Here is a 21,790-nt window from a genome sequence, read left to right on the forward strand (position 1 = left end):
CTAGAAATTCTGTCCATGAAAGTTATGAACAGAACCGGTGACAAAGGGCAGCCCTGGCGGAGTCCAACCCTCACCGGGAACAGGTCCGACTTACTGCCAGCCACGCGAACCAGACTCGTGCTCCTTCGGTACAGGGACTGGATGGCCCTTAGCAGAGGGCCACCAACACCATACTCCTGGAGCACCCCCCACAGGATGCCCCTGGGGACACGGTCGTAAGCCTTCTCCAAATCCACAAAACACATGTGGACTGGTTGGGCGAACTCCCATGCCCCCTCCAGCACCCTGGCGAGGGTAAAGAGCTGGTCTACAGTTCCGTGTCCGGGACGAAAACCACATTGCTCCTCCTCAATCCGAGGTTCAACTATCGACCGGACCCTCTTCTCCAGCACCCTGGCGTAGACCTTACCGGTTAGGCTGAGGAGTGTGATCCCCCTGTAGTTGGAACACACCCTCTGGTCCCCTTTCTTGAAGATGGGGACCACCACCCCGGTCTGCCACTCCAGAGGCACTGCCCCTGATGTCCACGCAATGTTGCAGAGGCGTGTCAGCCAGGACAGCCCTACAACATCCAGAGCCTTGAGATATCCAGGGCGAATCTCGTCCACCCCCGGGGCCCCACCGCGGCGTAGTTCCTTCACTACCTCAGCGACTTCTGCCCCCGAAATTGGACGACCCGCCCCCCAGACCCCCGGCTCTGTTTCCTCACTGGAATACGTGTTGGTGGGATTGAGGAGCTCCTCAAAGTATTCCCTCCACCGCCCGACAATGTCCCCAGTTGACGTCAGCAGCTCCCCGCCCCCACTGTAAACAGTGTGAGCAAGTTGCCACCTCCGATCGATAGTCTTTCTCCATGGCCTCACCGAACTCCTCCCACGCCCGAGTTTTTGCCTCCGTGACTGCCGCTGCTGTGCTCCGCTTGGCCCGCCGGTACCCGTCAGCTGCTTCTGGAGACCCACAGACCAACCATGCCCTGTGTCCACCAGCGGGTTTGGGGGTTACCGCTGCGACTGGCCCCCGCGGCCTTGCGGCCACAGCTCGCAACAGCCGCCTCGACAATGGCAGAGCGGAACAAGGCCCATTCGGACTCAATGTCCCCCTCCGCCCTCGGGACGCGGTCGAAGCTCTCCCAGGGGTGGGAGAGTTCATAATCAAATAGATTATTCATAGCACTCCCTGAAAAAGAAAATAAAAACAGTAAATTATTACACTTTGCATTTTGATTTGGGGACATGCAGGTTATGTAAGCTTGCCCTCATCCAATTATGCATCAAAATACACTAAGACTGATTTTAATATAATTCTAATATACAAAGTAAAGAGATCAAACTAAAGTAGAGTTTAGCTTTTAACTATTTTTCCAAATTAAAAACTTGTGTAGTCTACACTGTAAGCTAGATGTGGCCTGCAGTACTTTATCTTTAAATGAGCAGCAAAAAAACATCAAAACATTGAAAATAAATTCATAAACATATTCATCATGTCTCTGTTCCTTTAATTAACCTCAAGTAACCTCAATACACAAGACTTTACATGACGTGTAGGACAGTGTAAACTGTTACATAGGATAACGCTGCAGTGTATTGTTTCATTCTTCCCATGTGTTTGTAAGTGTTTGACCTTTGCATTCCCCTTTGTATCTATCTGTTGTTACTTCACATCATCAAGAGATTTAACATTCACTATAATTTCGCCTTCAAAGACAGTCCATTGACTGTCTAACAGATACAGCCGAATACCTAACATGTTGCAACAGGTATGTTCCTCTGATATAATCAAGAGAACATAAGTAAATCAGGAAAGCCCAAGAAAGCTACAATTGATTTCTCATCATCCTGTCGTCTGAGTGTAGGTAAAAAGATGCCCTGTATTCACTGTTCTGGGCACAACCCCTGTGCTCTGAGGAGGAGGTTGCGCCTCCTCTGTAGAGAATAAACTCTCATGCATGAAGCTATTCAGTCTTGTTTGCTGACTTACTACCCAGAGACCTGATATTAAATACAACTAGTTCTACATTTGTTGGAGCAGGGCCTGATATACTGTACATTGCTTACAGGGAACTGAATCAGATGTGTGGCACTGGAGGATCTTACTGTCATCCTCTTATCTAATCTTTGCCTTGACACTGGAGCTGTTGTACTAGGGATGGCTGTTCTCTCCCTGGGCCTCAGGTTGCTAAAGGATAGATGTTGGAGTAGCAGAGGCCCTGGGTGTTCTAGTTGCTGCCAACAGTGATAGACGATGCCCTTGTGCTGGACAAGGTGGCCCAATTCAGGGTGTTGAGGATGGAGGGTAGGGCCACCTAGAGGGCTTTGGGGGACAGGTTAGCTGGGGTGTGTTTGTGGGTGGAATATAGGTGATGGCAATGCCCACGACGTGGCTATACTGGGCGTGAGCAGGATCATTTTAATCCCAGACTTTACCAAGTCCTCCATCTGGCTTGTGAGTCTGAGAGGTGAGACGGGAGGGAATGGATGGTAGAGGGTCAGAGGAGAGTGAGGGTTTAGGTGGGGAGGTCAAGACCTGGGGTGGGGGGAGTGAAGGGGAATCCACAGGGAGGGCAGTGTCATTGTTGTCATCCCGTCGTGGCTCTCACTCTGCAGTGGAGACTTTGGCTGACGGAAAAGGGGGCAGGAAGTTTTTTGGTTCCTCAGACAATGGAGAAAATTGTTAGCCGCCTCAGTCCACGTCCATAAAGGAGGGGAACCTTTCCTCCGAGGAAGTTGTCCCATTGCTTAAACAAATTAAAGCTATCAATGAAGTTTTTTCCTTGAGACTCACATGCATTAAAAAGCCATGTATTGAGTGCAAGTAGGAGGCTGAATTTATTTATCCTTCTGTCAATGGCTGAGACCCACTGGTGAATGATTATACTTCCAGCTTGTCAAGTCTGTTAAAAAGTTTCATAAAATCTTCTTTTGAAAACTTGTGATTCTCCTTTCCTGGTGTCAACGGCTCCCACATGCACAATAACATGTTTGGATCCAGAGTGGTTAGACAGTACCTAGGAGAAAAGTTCAGTTATATCACTGACCATGGGACTTGGATAGCTGCATGGTTTCACGTTTTTTATTCCCTGCTTCCTATTTATAAAATTGCTTTCCGACTCATTCGCCCTTAGTTCAGACAGTGGTTGATATTTGTTTTTGAGCCATATGCCCGGTGATGCTGTATTTCTTCCTGTGATGTCAGATTTTGTTTTGTTTTTTGTTCCATTTTGGCTAAGCAGCAAGTGTATGCCAGGCAGTAGTGGGATCAGTCTGTTTGGGTCCCACTTTAACAAGTGTCAGGAAAGACACTGTATCATCCAGGTTTAAGGATATTTTGATTAGTATTATGTTTAACACTACTTTGATTAGTGGTAGCAAACTTAGCTGTCTTACCACTAGTTGCTATGGGAAGTGTCTCATGAAGTCCTTTCTCAGCTGCCAATGTAAAAATCCTTGTCAGTAGCACAGCAATTTCCTGTAGATGTTTCCAACAGTTTTGGCATGATGAGCCTGTTGTGGATTTTACAGGATTCAACACACTCTTGTCACACAGAGATTGTTCATGCTGCAGCTCCGGCTGGTCTGAGCTGTCCTCTGCCATGGCTCTGTGTATGTCAATATCCGTAGTTTCCTCTGAAGAAATAGCAGAGAGTTGCAACCCTGAGATGTCAAAAGTTATCCTCCCGATGATTTAGCTGTATTAGGAAACCTCCTTAAATGTGTACGAGTTTGTGACAAGAAGGAAAAATAGGAAAAATAAGAGCAAAGCAGAGAGAAAGCAAGAAGAGCACTGCACTGTAGCAAAGCATCTGCACAAATGTTTATTAAAAATGTGAGTACAGACACAGAGACAAAAACACACATTTATCATTGAAAAGATATTTATTTAACAGAAACAATCATACCACAAGACAAAATGATCAGGTTAAAAAAGTCAGTTAGATAAATGCATTAGTGTAAAAAAGACTGAAAAGTACAGTAATACAATTTAAAAGCTGTGTCCTTAACGAAACTTAAAACCACAGGATGTAAAGATGTGGCTGGACACAGGATATAAAGGAATAAAAAGTTTTACGAGTATGTTGAAATTTGATCTACATCAAGACAACGAGGACCAGCACTATAACGGAGCTGACAGGCGACCATAAGCCCGATCTTGGCCTGACCTTGAGAAATTCCCTCAAGGTGTTCTGGAGATACTGTGTACACCAGAATGGGATGGACGACAACCTGAAAACATAATGCCTCCAGCCTTGTGCGAAGGCATAACATCAAAGAAAAAAGACCAATAGATTGATTGATAAATAAAATATTTAATAATGGGGTTGCTTGCACAACAAGAATAAAGACTGTACTGATGCTGGCGTCATCCCTGTGATATTTCTAACACATGTTGGGATGTATCATGAACACTATCAACATTAGTACTACATTTTTTTAGCAGTAGTGATTAATAAGAATAATGATTATGAACATTAAAATCAATAGCAGTGTGATTTTCTTTGAAGGACATTGTGTTGTACTTCTTCCCAGAACTCAACATGTTGAGGTCAGTGGGTTCAACAGGGAGGTACAAGTGTTTGTCATCCACATAACAGTGAAAAGAGACACCATGTCTGTGGATGAGATCTCTTAAAGAGACATGTACTATAGTATTAACAAATTTGTTCCAAGGATTGACCCATGAGGCACACCGTACTTGAGGTGGAAAAGGGATGACATGAAGTTGTTAACAGAGACAAAAAACTTCCTTTTTGTCAAATACGATGAGGACCAGTCTAAAGCAGCACCAGTTTCGCCCACCCAGTGCCTCAGTCTGTTTGAAAGAATGTCACAATCAATTGTTTCAAAAGCAGCAAAAATGTGCAGTTACAACACAAGACCATGATTTGTATACAGTCGTTATAAAATACTACAACGCAGTCTACTCAAAAAATAATCCAAAAGCTCTTTCTCTGCGGTTTTTAATGTGCCATTAAATGCCACTGCCATTCACTTTACAAAATCACACTATGTCCAAACCCAGGACCCTTTTAAACACCCTCTGTGCATCCTCAGCAAGTCTGTTGAGGAAAGTATTGAGAGCTCTGTAGGTGAAGATAAAAGAGAGACTCATTGCTGCTGTGGTTCTAATTACTGGAGTAAATCTGGACCCTTCCTCTGCTGCCATTAATGCAGCTGTGCCTGCACATCTAAGAAGCACCTTCAACACAAGATCTCGGGTTATTTTAACTGCAGCCAGTGGTGAAACTATGATGTTAATCAGATACCTAAATGGCATACCTCTTCTATCAGGGAGTCTCCGCAGTGACGGTTTATCAAACCCAAAGCCATTTACATATTTTATAACAACAGAAACCAACACACCCACATCAACTGCAACAGAAAGCCGAGGAACTGGTACAGCTGCTATGCCTGCACTAAGCATAGCATAGTATTTTATTTGGGCGTGAAAAGCCTTTTTCTTCTTGTCAATGACCTCCAGGCTGATGTTGGACATGGCCAGCAGCAGAGCATGCTTCTTGTGTGCAGGAAGTTCTCTCTCAAAGGTGTCCCCTAAGAGAGGGAAGTCATACAGGTGGAGATGAAAGCTGGACACCAGGAAGACTTGAGGAGACTCAACACCTTGTCTTTGAAGACCTGTGTGACAACAGGAATACATGATATGATGATAAGATATACAAAGCAATTAGAACTTTTAAAATGTGTAAAATAAGGTGCAGCTCTAGGGACACATTATTGAATTATTATTTTGTATACATTTTCCAGGCACCCTGTGTTTTGATATAGTGGACATCACATTGAAACTGTTAACCTTCTCCACCAACTCTATTAAAGTCAGGGGCCCATACAGGAAGTGTTAGTTACTCCATGGTCACCAGTATGACAGCTTTGTTTGCCAAAAGAGGCAGCAGTGTGGTATTAATGACAGTCCGTGATTTGGTTTAAAGTTTTAATGTATGTCTACAATTTGTTGGATATTGAAAATATGTTAGCAGAACTGTTATGTGATTTTACTTTATGATTTAGAAAATTGCTACAAACCTATTACTATTAAAGTTGTCAGACTTGTGTATTTTGGAGGGGAGACCTGTTTTTAATTATGCACATTTTGTAATTAATCTCATCATTACGATATGTGTTCACATCAGTCACTTACCCTGAATGCAGTTTTTCTTGATTTGTTCAAGACACCTTTCTGCATTGAACTCTGACCTCTGACGTCTTTCCTCATCATGTATGTCAGTGTCAATCTTTGAGCGAACAAAGTAGAACTTTTTCTTCATCCTCTGAATCTCCTGAGCGAGCTTCACATCATTTTCTCTGAAGCGAGTGGCTGAGATGATGATGAAGAAGTCAAACCTTTTAAATCCAACAAGCTTCAGGTAGTTGTCAGCTGGAAAGTTGGGGGTGCCAATAGCAGGAAGATCCCATAGTGTGACATTGGGATAGTTGAGATGGAGGTATGGTGTAGCCTCTGAGGTGGTTTCTACAGGACCAGTAGGAGCAGCTCTCTCATCTCCGTTATTTATGCCTCTGAAGGCATTAACGAAGGTGGATTTACCAGAATTAGTCTCTCCAGTTATGGCAACATTTAGTGAAATATTGTTCTGCTGATCCAAATACTCCTGTATCCTCCAAGGCTAAGGCCCGATCATTATTTTCTAGTGCTTTTTTAATGTCTTCAGTCCATTGTCCACTCTCCATGGTAATCCTTGATAACTGGAGTACAAGAGAAGTAAAAAGCCAGTATTGTCTTTTGGGAAATAGTAAAAAATGTAGTCCTACGATGACCTAACGTCATGCACATACAATCTTAAACACAATGATCTGACATGCACACTGCATCTTTAGAAATCCCCACGTCCTTGAAAATATCATATTATGATGCAGTATAACCTGGCACACAGCAGATCTTTTTGACAGATGAAGGTAAAATCTATTTACATTAGCACAATTTTAGTGACTGTTTACTCACACTATGCCAGTTTTATACAGCAATAAGCAGCTTCCTCGTATTTTTCATCAGGATACAAAGAAGGCTTTTGCTGAATATTAGAAGCTACTCACCTGGAGTCTTAATGTTGAAACAGATGAGACAAGAGCACACCAGCCTCTGAGTTACTATGAGTTGTTCAGCTGCAAGAAAAGTCGACATCCAGTCGAAAAAAAAAAACCGCTTGAGTTTATCAGAGTTCAAGCAGTGATGGTGATGACAACAGTGACCAATGAAAATGTCCCACTATGAGTGAGAGAAAACTGATTGGTCAGCTGTAAAGCAGCTGACTTCCAAGAAACACACATATTTACATGAAACATAGAGAGCTGCAGGCAGCACCCCCTGCTGGCTACTATCTGCAGGTGAATGAGTTGTAGTTGTATTTTTGGGTAATTAGCGTAAATCAGTCTATCCTTATAAAGAGTCTAACTTATGTGAACTTATTCATTTTTTGTTTTTCACAAGCAAAAAATGCATCAATTTTCCAAGAGGCTTTTTTATAGAGCACATTGAGATATAGATTTTTGTCACATTTCTTATCTATCATACTCTTGGTGTGTGCGGCGTGGCCTGTCAACATTTTCATTTATTCAGCTGTCAACTATAGTGCCACCATCAGACCGATTGGGATCAAATTAGATGTTAAGCATTAGGGTATTAATCCAGTTATGATCATGAAGCTAATCCCAGCTCACAGTAAATGATGCAATGGAATATTATAACATATATTGCTACACAGTTCACACCCACATGCATCAATCAATATGACACCTCAGAGAAGACCAACCTAAATCATTAAACACATTCAGTGTCTCAGTCCTAGCTGCAACAATGTTGTGATGGCTAGTATTGTTTTCACCCTATAAATGTGTGTGTATGTGTGTGTCATCATGACAAAATATAGCTGTGGCACCTACTGCAGCAGGAATGACCACATAAGTAATTTTGAGTATTCTGGCAAGTGTTTACTGTATATGTCAGATCTGAGTAGATGAGCATTCAAGCCAACAGACTCTCACTGGGGGGCTCTGCCAGTGTTCATATGACTAGTTTTCTTAACTGTTAGCATTTGTAGCTCTTCCTCTCAACTTGGGCTGCCAATATGAAAAGTTTTTTAGGCTCTTGTGTCCTTAAAATAAGGCAGTGTCTACTACCCTCTGACCTTGACTTACCTTGAATGTAGTTTTCCCTGATTTGTTTAGGAGTCCTTTCTGCGTTGAACCCTGATCTCTGACGTGTTCCTCGTCACGTAAGTTATGGTCAATCTTTGAGCGAACAAAGTAGATTTTTTTTCCACACCCTCTAAATCTCCTGAACGGACTTCTCATCATTTTCTCTTAAGCAATCGGCTGAGATGATGATGATGATGATGAAGTCAAATCTTCAAATCCAACATGTCTCAGGTAGGCTACTTATCAGCAGGGACGGACTGGGATTAAAAAACAGCCCGTGGACTTTGACTTGGCCCAGCCCACAACAATTGGTGCACGGAAACTCATCAACCCCTGGCACCGGTGTCACAATACTTTAATTGTATTTTACATTTTACAGCTAAAATATTTAAAGTTGAGCTGTTTTAACTACTGTAATCATTATTTCATTTCATGTTTTGCATTGTATTGAGCGACACAAACTGGGTATAGATAAAAATGTAGCAACCTGAATAGCATTTGCTAACATCAGCCCTAGAAAGTCTCTTTCTCCCTCTCTCGTGTTCCATACTTACGTTACTTGCGTGAACGTGGTGCCCAGAGAGGTAGTTAGAGCTGCAGGCTACAATGAGGCTAAAAACAGAGTTCAAATGATGTTTTTTCAAACAACTTTTTATGTCGGGGCTTCAGGACGCTTAGATCACTACGGACGAGCAGTATGGAGATATTTTGTGGTTTCAATTATGTGTTTTTGGACGTTTGAATCTGGGGCGCCATAAGCCTCCATTAGGTGGAGTTTTGTTGCTACCTCCTCTTCCCTTGGATCTCCGCAAGTGTTGTGAGGACTCTAAAACTTCACCTGATCCTTGGCATGAGGGTGAGTAGATAATGGGTGAATTTTCATGTTGGTTGCACTATCCCTTTAAGTGGTTGACTCATACAATATATTGTATAATATGTTGTAAAGCAGGTATAAAAAAAACTTCTGTCACACAACCAACAAACAAACCTATGACACTTTATCATCATTCACAGATTTATGATATTACAACAAAAAGGAGAGACAAGCTCAGTGTATCAAAGGAAGTCCCCCGGCAGACTAGGCCTATATCAGCCTAACTAGGGGCTGGTCCAAGGTGAGCCAGAGCCAGCCCTAACTATGAGCTTCATAAAAGAGGAAAGGTTTAAGTCTGCTGGAGACAGTGTTTGTCTTTCCAACCAAGACCGAAAGATGATTCCACAGAAGAGGAGCCTGAAACGTGAAGGCTGTGGCTGTCACAGTCCCTGTCTCTCATTCCCCTCCTGTCACTCTGCTGCAGTGATTTTCCACTCTCCCTCCCTCTGCTCCACTCTACCTGCCAGCCACGCCCACCTTATCAGCCCAACTCTGCTCACCTGCCTACACAGCTGCAGCTCATCATAATCAGCCCTGCATATAAGCCTCTCCAGCACTCTCACTCGTTGCCAGATTGTTCTTCAGCGTCATGCGAGACTTTCCAGCGTTCATCTCCTGTCTGATCTCCTGTTGCCGACTCTGCCTGTTCCCGACCTGCTCTCCTCGTCTGCCTCCCGGTAAACTCACCTGCCTTCTGTCCCTGACCTCGTGCTCTGCCTCAGTGTTTCTGGTGTCTGACTGCTCGGCTGGTAACGACTCCTCCGCCTGGCCCCGTTTATCCTCCTGCCTGCTCCCCATCGGTGCCTCTGCCTTCGCGGACTGCTCATCTGGCTACGACCCCCCCGCCTGCCTCCGATCGCTCCTCTGCTCTCTCCCCGTCGGCACCTCCACACGTGCAGCCGGCTCTTCGGGCCACGGAGCTTCCTCCTCGTCGTCATCGGCTGAAGTAAGCTACTTCTCTTCCCCTCACACCAAAAGAGAACTGAACTGTTTGGAGCCGGGGGCTAAGGAGCTTCCCCTCGGTTCCACGGCCGACTCCGGCCGCGTCTCTTCCCCTCGTCTGAGCCCCAGAGACTGTGTGAGGGCTTTCAGCCCGAAGAACGAACTTTATTCTGTGTTTATTCAGTCTGCTCCGTACCTTGTTTGCTGTGGTGAAAATAAAGGTCATTACCAACTGTTCCTGAGCGCCTGTGTACTGCATTTGGGTCCATACCACACCCTTCTCAGTGGCTCCCATTCTACTTTTAAGAACTTTAGGAACCACAAGTAACCCTGCATCCTCGGAGCACAGTGTTCTGGTAGGATAACAGGGCACTATTAGCTCTCTAAGATGTGACGGAACCTGACCAGTTAGAGCTTTGTAAGTAAGGAGAGGGAATTTAAATTCAATTCAGGATTTTACAGGGAGTCAGTGCAGAGAAGCTAAAACAGAAAAAAAAGATAATTTTTCTCTGTTTCCATCAGAACACATGCTGCAGCATTGTTCTGGAGAAACCTATGTTAAGTAACATGCTGCAGCATTGTTCTGGAGAAACCTATGTTAAGTAATTGCAACAATCCAGCCTAGACATGACAAATGTATGGGATCGTTTTTCTGCATCTGTTTGAGCCTGGATATGCCTGAATTTTTATAATACTTCGAGGTGAAAGAATGCAGTCCTTGAAGTTTGTTTTATATAGGAGTTAAAGGACAAATCTTGACTGAAGATTACTCCAAGGTTCCTTATGGTAGTGTTGGAGGACAGGGAAATGCCAGCCTGAGAAAGTGTATCTGCAGAAAGAGTTTCTGTGGTGTTAAGGGCCAAGTACAATAACTTACTTTTTTTTAGCTTAATATAAGGAAATTGCGGTTAACTAGTAATACTGATGAGTTACTTTAAAACATTTGATTGGGAATTACTCATGAACTGACCTTTAACTAATTATCAGTTGCTCATTCAGTCCTCATTAGTTTTCTAGTATGTACTATTAGGATAGATTTTAAAGAAAACAACTAACAGCAAAAAAATGTATAAATAAAAACATTGGATGATCTTGCAAACAGATTGTAATAGCAGAACTAATGTAAGTAATTCAGTGCAAGATATACAAAATAAAAGACAAAAGCACACCCTCTCTTATAGGAACACATTTAAGGTGAAAAGTGTGTGTGTGTGTGTGTGTGTGTGTGTGTGTGTGTGTGTGTGTGTGTGTGTGTGTGTGTGTTCAGATTTAATTTACGCTAACAACCAAAAAACTATTAATGAATTCAATACATGTGTAAAGGCAGAGAACCATGCTGAGGTGACAGTCACCTGCAGATAGTAGCCAGCAGGGGGTGCTGCCTGCAGCACTTTCAGCAGCTCAAAAGCTGTATTGAAACAGCTGATACTCATTTCTGAATTGAAACACTGATAAATAGCTAATTTAAGTTGTGTAAAATAGACCATGTTACTACTAGCAACCACAGTTGATTCCAGTCTCAATTGGAGACATAATCCGGCATTGAAGTTTTCTGATTACATGGTCGTTTACAGGAAAAATGGGACTTTTTCAATTGTTTCTTTTTAATGTGCATACAGGAAAAACATAGTGGAAACTGCAAAAATTAGAACTGACTGCCTGAAACTGTTATTTTTTTTTGTATCTTTTACTCTTTTCATTTTATTTGTGTGTATCATTTTTACACATTTGGAAGCAAATGCAATGTCTGATGGATTTTTTTGTTGAGCACTACCAGCAATCTCAGATTGCTAACAAAGCTTTTGCTGCATCACACAAAAATGCAAGCATTTGATACTTGACCAAAAGATGTAGAATTGTCTGCAGTAAAGGAAACTGAATTATAAAAAATGATGGATGTCATATTGTCTATTGTATGCAGGTACTGACACATAAAAAGTAATGCAGTTTTTATAACTATTACAGTTTTCCTCGATTGCTAAGACACATTTAATGAAACTGGAATCCAACACTATTGCATTGACAAATCTGTCCACAGGCGGATACTGAGAAATACACGTTATATGTATGTATGTTATAGGTATCGATACGACCACGATTCGCCAGAATGACACAGACACAGACACACACACACACACTCACAAGCTGTAATTAGAAAATTAGATTAATTAATTAATTAGAAAAAGCCTGTTGAGCCTCCTTGTGTCAGGAAACACTTCCCTCTCCAGAGAGTATTCAAGCCAACTGATTCTCATTAGAGGGCTCTGCCAGTATTCATATGATTCATTTATGACCTGTTAACATTGTTAGCTCCTCCTCTTTACTCAGGCTACCCCTCTAACCTTATACTTACTTTGAATGCAGTTGTCCCTAATTTGTTTAAGAGTCCATTCTGCGTTGAACTTTGACCTCTGGCATCTTTTCTCATCATGTATGTCATGGTCCATCTTTGAGCGAAGAAAGTAGAACGTTTTCTTCAACCTCCGAATCTCCTGAGCGAGCTTCACATCATTTTCTCTGAAGCGATCAGCTGAGATGATGATGAAGAAGTCAAACTTTTAAAATTCAACACGCTCCAGGTAGTTGCTAGCTGAAAAGTTGGGAGTGCCAATACCAGGAAGATCCCACAGTGTGACATTGGGATAGTTGGGATGGGGGTATGGTGTAGCCTCTGAGGTGGTTTCTACAGGACCAGTAGGGGCAGCTCTCTCATCCCTGTTGTCTATGCCTCTGAAGGCATTGACAAAGGTGGATTTACCAGAGCCAGACTCTCCTGTGATGCCAATATTTAGTGGAATATTATTTTGCTGATCCAAATACTCCTGGATCTTTGCAGCTGCTGAGGCAGGTCCATTGGTTAGCAGCTCCTCTTTAATTTCTTCTATTGGTTCATAATCAAATGAATTATCAATAGTGCTCCCTGAAAAATAAAGAAAATCACTGCAGAAGTCTGATTTGCAGAATATAAAAGCTTACCCTCATCTAATCATGCATTAAAATACAATAAGATAATAAGATAATCTGATCATAATAAATAATACAAAGATAGGAGAATACATTTAATTACAACAATTTTCTAAATTTAAGAGCTGCCTGTCATCCACACTGCAGAATAAATTGGGCCAGCAGTCAGTCAGCTGTCTCAGAAGGCCGTCGCTGCCGCCAGGCCATAGAGCTAGCCTTGCTCCAATCATCACTATCACACTGCACAAAATATCATGTCAGGGCTGCTTTCAACAACACATAATCGTTGTTAGCCTCCATGGGCAAACCACTATACATGTCCCTTGCCAAAATGCCATTGTACTGTGCCTGGTCGAGAGGGAATGCTGGAGCCAGCTGAATGAGAGACAGAGCGTCTGTTCTGAAAGATGGCGCCCGTGATGGCAAGCCGTCCACCTCGCTCCTCCTGTTGTCTCACTATATTGTTTGCTGCTGTCCTGTTTCTGCTGTTTTATGCCTGCCGACATGCGTCTGCTCTGCTGGTATATGATCGCCTAGCTCTCTTCAAAATCAGAGCCTCGTTTGAGACTCTATTGCCGTCAGATTGCTCAATGTCTGACCAGCAAACAATTTCCCCTGTGCTGGCGGATATCCCCGATCACCTACGCCGACTGCCCTGTGTTTTATCCCGAAGGGAGCGCTTCCAGGCAGTACCACCAGCGGCTCTCTTGCCTCCTTTCCCGGAAAAAGCGCCTCAGAAGATGGGGAAAACGTGGCGGTGTGCTCATCAGACTCAAGGCTTACCTGTCGGCCTCTTCCTCTCCCCCGATTGGCCTGCGCTTGGGATCTGCTCCTCCTGCCCGGCTCTCGATCTGGCGATGGGTCTTCCCCGTCTTTCCGGAGCTGTCGCCTCTGCTCTCACTGGTAGCTGGACCCTCTGCCCCCGCTCTGTTGTCGGCCTCGCGCCGGCGTCGGGACCGCGGCGCTCAGCACGGCAATCTCCGCCCGCTGAGACGCGCTGCAACATCAGCTAGTCCGGAGCGAAACCTCAGCATGGCCCTGCTTAATGCTAGGTCAGTAGTTAATAAAACTTTCCTGTTGAATGACTTCTTCAGCTCCCGCAAACCGGATGTTATGTTCGTGACGGAAACTTGGATCCCTGCTGGTGACGGTACCCCGTTTTCGGAACTCCTTCCTCCAGGCTGCTCTTTCTTTAGCTCACCCCGCTCCTCGGGCAGTGGCGGCGGCATAGCCTCTGTATTCAAATCGAATCTCCAGTGCCGTCTGTCCCAGCCTGTACCAAGCTATTGCAGCTTTGAATTGCAGCTTTTTGAATTTGTCACCAATATGTCACCTCCCGTCCTTTGTGTCACTCTATATCGTCCACCAAAATACAGCAAAGACTTTATAAATGACTTTGCGGACTTCCTGTCTGGGATCGTAGTGAAATACGACCACATTTTAATTTCTGGTGACTTTAACATCCACGTATGTTGTGAATCCCGTCCTCTGGCCAGGGAATTTTTAAACCTGATTAATTCTTTTGATTTTACCCAGTGCATAACTGACCCCACACATGAAAAGGGGCATACTTTAGACCTTGTCCTGTCCTATGGTTTGTCTGTCTCTGTCACTGAAATATGCGCAACAGCATGTATATCCGACCACCTACCCGTGCTGTTCACCTTATCTCTGCCGGGCTCGGCGGATAAACCTACCGCCCCTGCGCGCATCCGGCGCGCTATAACCCCCATGACTGCAACACAGTTTTCTGCTGCTTTTACTGACTCCCCGCTATGTACACTAGATGAAAAATGTTCTTTTAGCGCTGATGACATATTGTCTCTTTTCAACTCCACATGCACTGAGATCCTGGACACTGTTGCTCCTCTCAGGTTAAAGCGCACTAAACCATCTAGTCAGCCATGGTTAAATGAATCGACACGCGCCCTCAGACGCGCATGTAGACGCGCTGAGAGAAAATGCAAGAAAGATAAGCTCCTTGTTTCCCGACTAATTCTCCATGGCTGCCTGTCTGACTACCAGAGAGCTGTCAAAATTGCCAAAACTGCCTACTTCTCTGCCATAGTCTCTAATAACAGCCATAAGCCCCAAGTTTTGTTTAATGTTCTTAACTCTCTCATTAATCCTTGTGATGTCTCCCCCCTTGTACCATCGCCTTCCCTCTGTAATGACTTCTTTCTTTCTAAAAAACCTTCTGCCCTCAGACCCACCCTCACTTGTGTCGGGCCCATCTCAGACTCCTCTACCCTCTGCCCTGCTATGCTTGACCACTTTGAGCCTCTGTCCCTCTCCCAACTCTCAGATGTAGTCAATCATCTGCGGCCTACAAAATGCCCCTCAGACAGTATACCCCCCCATCTTCTCAGGGAAGTATTTGACTCAGTTGGAGATACCGTCTTACTGCTGATCAACACCAGTCTCAGTTCAGGCTGTGTCCCTGTTGCCTTTAAGCATGCTGTGGTGAAACCTTTAATCAAACAGAAAAATCTGGGTCCCTCCATCCTCTCAAACTTTAGGCCCATATCTCAGCTCCCCTATTTATCCAAGGTTGTAGAGAGAGCAGTATATAACCAATTGCAGTCTTTTTTAGCCCAGCACAACATTCATGAAAAGTTCCAGTCTGGCTTCAAACCTAGACACAACACCGAAACTGCCCTGCTGAGAGTCTTTAATGACTTGATTTTAGCTGCCGACTCAGGTAACTCTGTCATCCTGATGCTTTTAGATCTGTCAACCGCCTTCGATACAGTTGACCACGCGATCCTGCTACACCGCCTCGAGCAGTCTGTGGGCATGAGAGGGATGCTGCTGCTGGGATTCCAAATAATGGAACAAATCTGAACCCTTCCTCTGCTGCCATTAATGCAGCATCACTTACAGACAAGCACAACATCTTAATGATAAGCTCTTTGTTTATTTCGTGTAAACCCAGTTGTGATGTCATCACTGATCTAAGATCATCCACAGGCACGCGTGCACTACGAGCAAGACTCTGCAGTGACTTGCTATCAAGACCAAATGTAACTTTGTACTCATTGATGGTAGCAACCAACATGGTTACATCAGTGGCAACAGAGACACCAGGAATTGGTGCAGCTGCTATGAGTGCAGATATAGAGGCAAGGTACTTTATTTTTGACTGTAAAGCCTCTTTCTTCTTGCTGATGATACCATGACTGATATTAGGCATGACCAACAGCAGAGTGTTCCTCTTGTGTGCAGGAAGTTCTCTCTCGAGGGTCTCCTCTAACAGATGGAAATCATAGAGGTGGAGATGACGGCTGGACACCAGGAAGACTTGAGGAGACTTGAAGCCTTGTTTTTCAAGACCTGTGTCACGAACAGAACAAAGAAGTTTATTTCAGATGATGACAATAGAATTAGAAAACATCCTGAGCCTCCTTGTGTCAGGATACACCAGCAGCTCTCTCCAGGCCAGACACAAAGGTTGTTTTAGATCTTAGAAGATGAGTGCTGACTTTCAACAAAGGGAGCCTGGTGTGTTGTTGTCTGACAGACTTTCGATGTCACACTCAGGCTTCATGCAGACAAAGTGAAAGAAATTGTTTTCTTACAACAACAGAATGTGTCCAACATGCCCGATGAGACAAAGAGTTTGTGTTTGTTGCTACATATGATAACAGAGAATACCTTGTGATCATCAACCCGTTTCTGATCATCACGTGATGTTCTCTGAGCTTAAGTCTCCCATAGCTTGATTTAACTCACTGATCAAAGAACATGTTTGTGTTGTTTGATGTTTTGTTGCTGATGCACTGAAGTCCAACTGCATACCTGTACAGCCGGTACTGCTGTGCCCATGAGATAAAAACAGGTGCATCTTCTTCATGGAAAAAGAAATGCTAATAACAGATCACGTCCATGTACGACTACAAACCACCTCTGTAAAGTGCAGGTGGTGGTCTGTTAACCAGCAGATGGCTTTTATAATCACAAATGAACATGTGTCTTTTACATGTAGGTTTTAGCTATTTCTGGGGCACTTAAACAAGTTTTCTTTTTATGGCTGGTTAAAGAAATACTTCACCTACAAGCTGTCACGCAACTTATGCAGTGTAAGTCTCACTGTGTGAGCTCAGTACTTCCCAAACACATGTGATTTGCCATAAAATCTTTTTGACACACATCTACACCTCAGTGTCCTCTACAAAAATGCCTCTTGGACAATGAAGGACACCATGATGTTGTTATTGCTACTTTGCATAATGTAAAAAACAGTAATATCAATAGACTCTTTTGGATGTGTTTCAGCAGACATGATTAAACTCAGTGGACACGTCCAGCACTATGACTTGAATGTACACACCAAGTTTTCACAGCCAATAAAAAGGGGCAAATAGTGAAACTTTGAGTGTGTGATGATGATTGAAAGGCTGCATACATCGCAATGATGGAACAAGTGTGTAATCGCTCCCACTCCTTCTTTGGACAAAATTACACTAGCTGAAGTGACTCTGCTCAGCTTTGTGAAGCCCAAAACCTGCTCGCTTCTGTTTGTGACTTTGATTTTAGCAATTAAGCTGCTTCACTCTGTTGGACGAGAAAGAGCTTGAACCTGGGATTACCATTTGTAGCTACATTTTTTGTTCATTTGTCAGCTATGGCTGCTAAAATTGCCATAAATTGGAATAAGCTAGGAACATGAAACTTGGCAGAGTAAAGAAATGTGACTCAAATCAACCACGTGGTGACGTTGTCATCAATGCCCAAAAATGTGATTTTGGAAAAGTCACGCTCCACACACGGTAAATCTGAGTGATTTGGAATCTAGCAAACATATAAAACTCAGTGTGCTCTACAAAAACAGCCTGTTAGACCATAAAACCCATTATGACATTACTAATTTGCAAAATGTAAAGAAACAGTAAAATCAAAAGACTTTTGGATTTTGACTCTATTGGTAGCTTGTTCAATGCACTTTTATCATAGGACATTTACATTTGCAACACTTTTTGGGGGCTTGTATCCTTTCAGAAATGAGAAGGGCACAACAAAAGAGTGGTGCAAAAAACATGGTGTGAAGAAGAAAGAGAGGAAAGGGCAAGAGATGGGATGTACAGGGACACAGACAGAAAGAGGGGACACTCATACGTATCAGGAGTGTACTGAGTTTGAAATCCTCACCTGTCTGTGTCACCTGCCTTGGTGTAAAGACAAAAATGGGGGGAATGTTTCTCACACCACCACATTTCTGTAAAATCACACACTTGGCGTCGACCTGCATGCCTAAAGAAGGGTGCACAAACCCACTGAGCAAGCAACGTCTGTGGACGTCCAAGTCTAGTTGATATCATGTCCGTCCGTCCAGGCCATAATCTGGACGTCTATATGAAAGCCAGAATTAGTTGATAAATGACATTGAGTGAAGTCGTCCAGCCTGGCCCAATTTTAGACGTCTACAGACAACCAGAACTATGTGAAAATAGACGTTCTGACAGGCCACAATCTGGACGTCTATATGACTACCAGAATTAGTTGATGAATAATACAAAGAAAAGATGTTCAGCCTGGCCCAATTCTGGACGTCTATCAACAATCAAAATTATTTGAAAGCAGACTTTCCGCCAGGCTGTAATCTAGAAGTCCAGTGATGAACTGTCGGTATGGAATTCTGAGAGGCTATCATTTGGACATATTGATAACCAGAATCAGTTGGTACTGTAAATAATTAAATAATGCTGGGAAAAAGACATTGAGGCAGACCAACCTAGTTAACAGACAGATCATGCCACAATCTTGTCTATAATGACAAGCTAGTTGAGAAAGAGGACATCCATTTTGACCAAAAAGATCAAAGAATATGCCCTACCAGAGGGACAGAGAAAGGCTGGCTGGCTGGCTGGCTGGCTGGCTGGTGAAATTGTCCTGTCAGCTATTGGTGGCATCAGGATGTGATATAGGCCTATACCTTTTATCCATGTGTGGGATTTGAAGGTCTTGAACAATGGATATGTTTACTGCATCCAAAATCATCAACCATCCCAACCTCACAGAACTCAACCACCGATCTGTCACACATCTCGCACAAACAATAACCAATGACTCGGATCACCCTCTCAACCCACACTTCACACCGCTGCCGTCTGGGCACAGATACAGGACCCTGACATGGAGACGAGCGCGCTTCAACAAGGGCTTTGTCCCGTCTGCCATCTCTGCACTTAACAACCTCCCCCAATAACCTCATATGGACCCAGCCCAGTGTGATATATGTGTCGGTTGTTCATGTCGGGTGGTGTTTGTGCATTGTGTGTGTATGTTGTTCAGTGTTTGGTGGTGTTTGTGCATGGTGTTTGTTGGTGGTGTTTTTGTGTACCCAAATATTGTTGTGACAATTTGTGAAAACAAATTTCCCCATGGGACAATAAAAGGCTATCAAGAAAATGCCTGGGCTAACCATTTCAAAACTTTTAATCTGGATCAGGGTTATCTGGATAAGATTACATCTCAAAATTGTGTATTTAAAAACCTGATTATGTGAGCGTACAAAAACGGGATACGAATTTGATCATCTTATCCTATCCAGAATCCAGATCAGATGTTTTGGGGTATTTCAAATCACACACTCACAACAAGCACAAATCATGTATGTATGCACCAAATTAAACAGAACAACCTCAGCTAAAAGCTCATGTAAACCATTTTACCTACACCAATAGCAACATCAAGCAAATTAATAACAACATATAGGCAAGGCAGGCCCCTTGGCTGTTTTGGAGAGTAGGCTACAATTAGAAAATGCTTTGAGAAGCAAAATATAAAACATTTATGGAAAACTATGAAGGGGATGACTGACTATTACTCAGAAAGTAGTGGTAGGTAGTGAAACAGATTTTGCAAATCAAGTGAACATGTTTTCTCTGGGTTTGAAGGAATTAGTCAGATTATAATATTCTCTTGCACCTAGACTGATAGAATTCTGTTTCTGTTGAACAGGTCAGCATTTTTAAACGCCTGAATCAGAGGAAGGCTACAAGTCCAGATAATCACAGTGCATTTATTTTGGCAACATTTGCAACTGAAATGCGGAAGACTTCACATGTAGTACCCCTTCTAAAGAAAGCAGGCCTAAGGAACTAGCCTTGACCCCTTTTGTGATGAAATGCCTAGAAAGAATTGGTACAGCAACTGACTAAGTCTGTAGGTGACCCACTGTCTGTAGCCTAAGCAGAACTGCAAAGATGCAGTTACATTATACATCTAACCCTGAAACATCTGAATGAATCAATTTACGATCCTCCATGAATGCCTCACATGCAGATGTTGTGTACAAAATATCATTTTCAGGGAAGGGGTATGAAACATAGCTACCTTTTACTAAAGCAACAATAAATAAAATGAACTTTGTTTAAATTTTGATCCAAAGTAAATTTTGGTTTGGATATGGTGCCAATGGGGCTGCTGCACCACTGGTTGTAGATTGTTTGTTTGTTTATGTATATTCAGTTTTATTGATTTTTTTTTTTACGGTGGCTTATTGCATTCATTTAAAAAAAAAAAAAATTCCCTGTTTTTTTAGAGGAATTATCTCAACTGTTGAGATTATTATCTCATAAAAACGGGGAAAAATTGTTTTAGAAAACATATCTCAAATGTTGAGATAATTATCTCATAAAAACAGGATTTTTAAATTTTTTGAATGAATGCAATAAGCCACCGTAATTGTTATTGTTGATTTTTTTCATTTTAAATGTTTTTTTTCTAATTAGGTGTGAGCACTGCATAACATAAGGTACTGTAACTTGAGTCGAAACACCTTTTTGGGAGGGGAGGAGGGCTTACTTTCTGATCCCTCCGCTGTGAAAAACAGTTCTACTTTTGGGACAACACTGGAAGTTATGTCATGAGTAAAATTGCTTCCGACAACCTTTTTTTGTTTTAATTTGCGGATGCAAAGCTCTTTATTGATCAAATACTTGGAATTAAACCGACTTTCTCTAACTCTGTGGCGGATGGATATGACAAGTCTTAATTTTCAGTGGAGGGATCTACCTAGACACTCGAAAATCCACGGATTCACCGAGCTGCCGCTGGAGAGAATTCTGCAAGGTAGAAAAACGTGTGACAAATGATTTCATGAAACTTTATCATTTGTTAGTCTTATTTGAAACACAGGTTATCCCACTGAAAGCTTAAATCATTCTATGTAATGTTGTTCGCTCCAAAAGATCAGGAAAAGTTGTAAGTTATGTGTGCTTGTTTGTTCGCGCTTTACGCCAGGGCCACACCGCCCGCGGAAGCGCCGCGAATAGCCTCGAAGCGCCGAGAAGTGAAGGCAGTTTCCTTTCGGCGACCATGTTAACCGACTGTGTCATCTACACTGGCCGCGCCGTGCCGGGAAGCTCCGCGGCAGGCTCTCGATTTGCAGCGATCAGTTCGGCGTCTGGTCTATTTTCTCCGCGAGCCGCGAGCGAATGTGTCAAGCCAGGCAGTGAAAAATAACAGCTGGGAGCAGAATCGCTTGTCGACGGCGTGGAGAAATGCGCGTCTGATGTGAATGGAGGTTCTCCGGCGCGCGCGAGAATTTCGGTGCGCTGCGCTTCGCAGGCAGTGTGGCCCTGGCGTTAGCTTCAAAGCTAAATGATAGGCAGTTAGTAAACAGTTTTCGGCACACACATGAACCACGGGCAACCGTAGCTTCATTTACAAACTTGTTGCTAACTGGGAATGAAGAGTAATGACCAAATAAACTTCTAACGGGCCCGACGTGAAAGGTAAATCTACTTGCTGGCTAATGCACACACGTGGAGCAACAGCTAACGTTACCTAGCTAGCCTGCTAACTCACATATGCCTTTTCTTATTTCCTGGTGAATGTGGCCACT

The 21,790-nt window shown here is 43.2% G+C and overlaps 1 pseudogene; it reads right to left on the reverse strand.

Annotated features, from left to right (window-relative positions):
* Positions 1-3,658: 3,658 nt before the first annotated feature.
* Positions 3,659-14,077, reverse strand: LOC126397778 (interferon-inducible GTPase 5-like; annotated as a pseudogene).
* Positions 14,078-21,790: the final 7,713 nt, after the last annotated feature.

Source organism: Epinephelus moara, chromosome 11, assembly GCF_006386435.1.
Source record: "Epinephelus moara isolate mb chromosome 11, YSFRI_EMoa_1.0, whole genome shotgun sequence".
NCBI classification, from domain to species: domain Eukaryota; kingdom Metazoa; phylum Chordata; class Actinopteri; order Perciformes; family Serranidae; genus Epinephelus; species Epinephelus moara.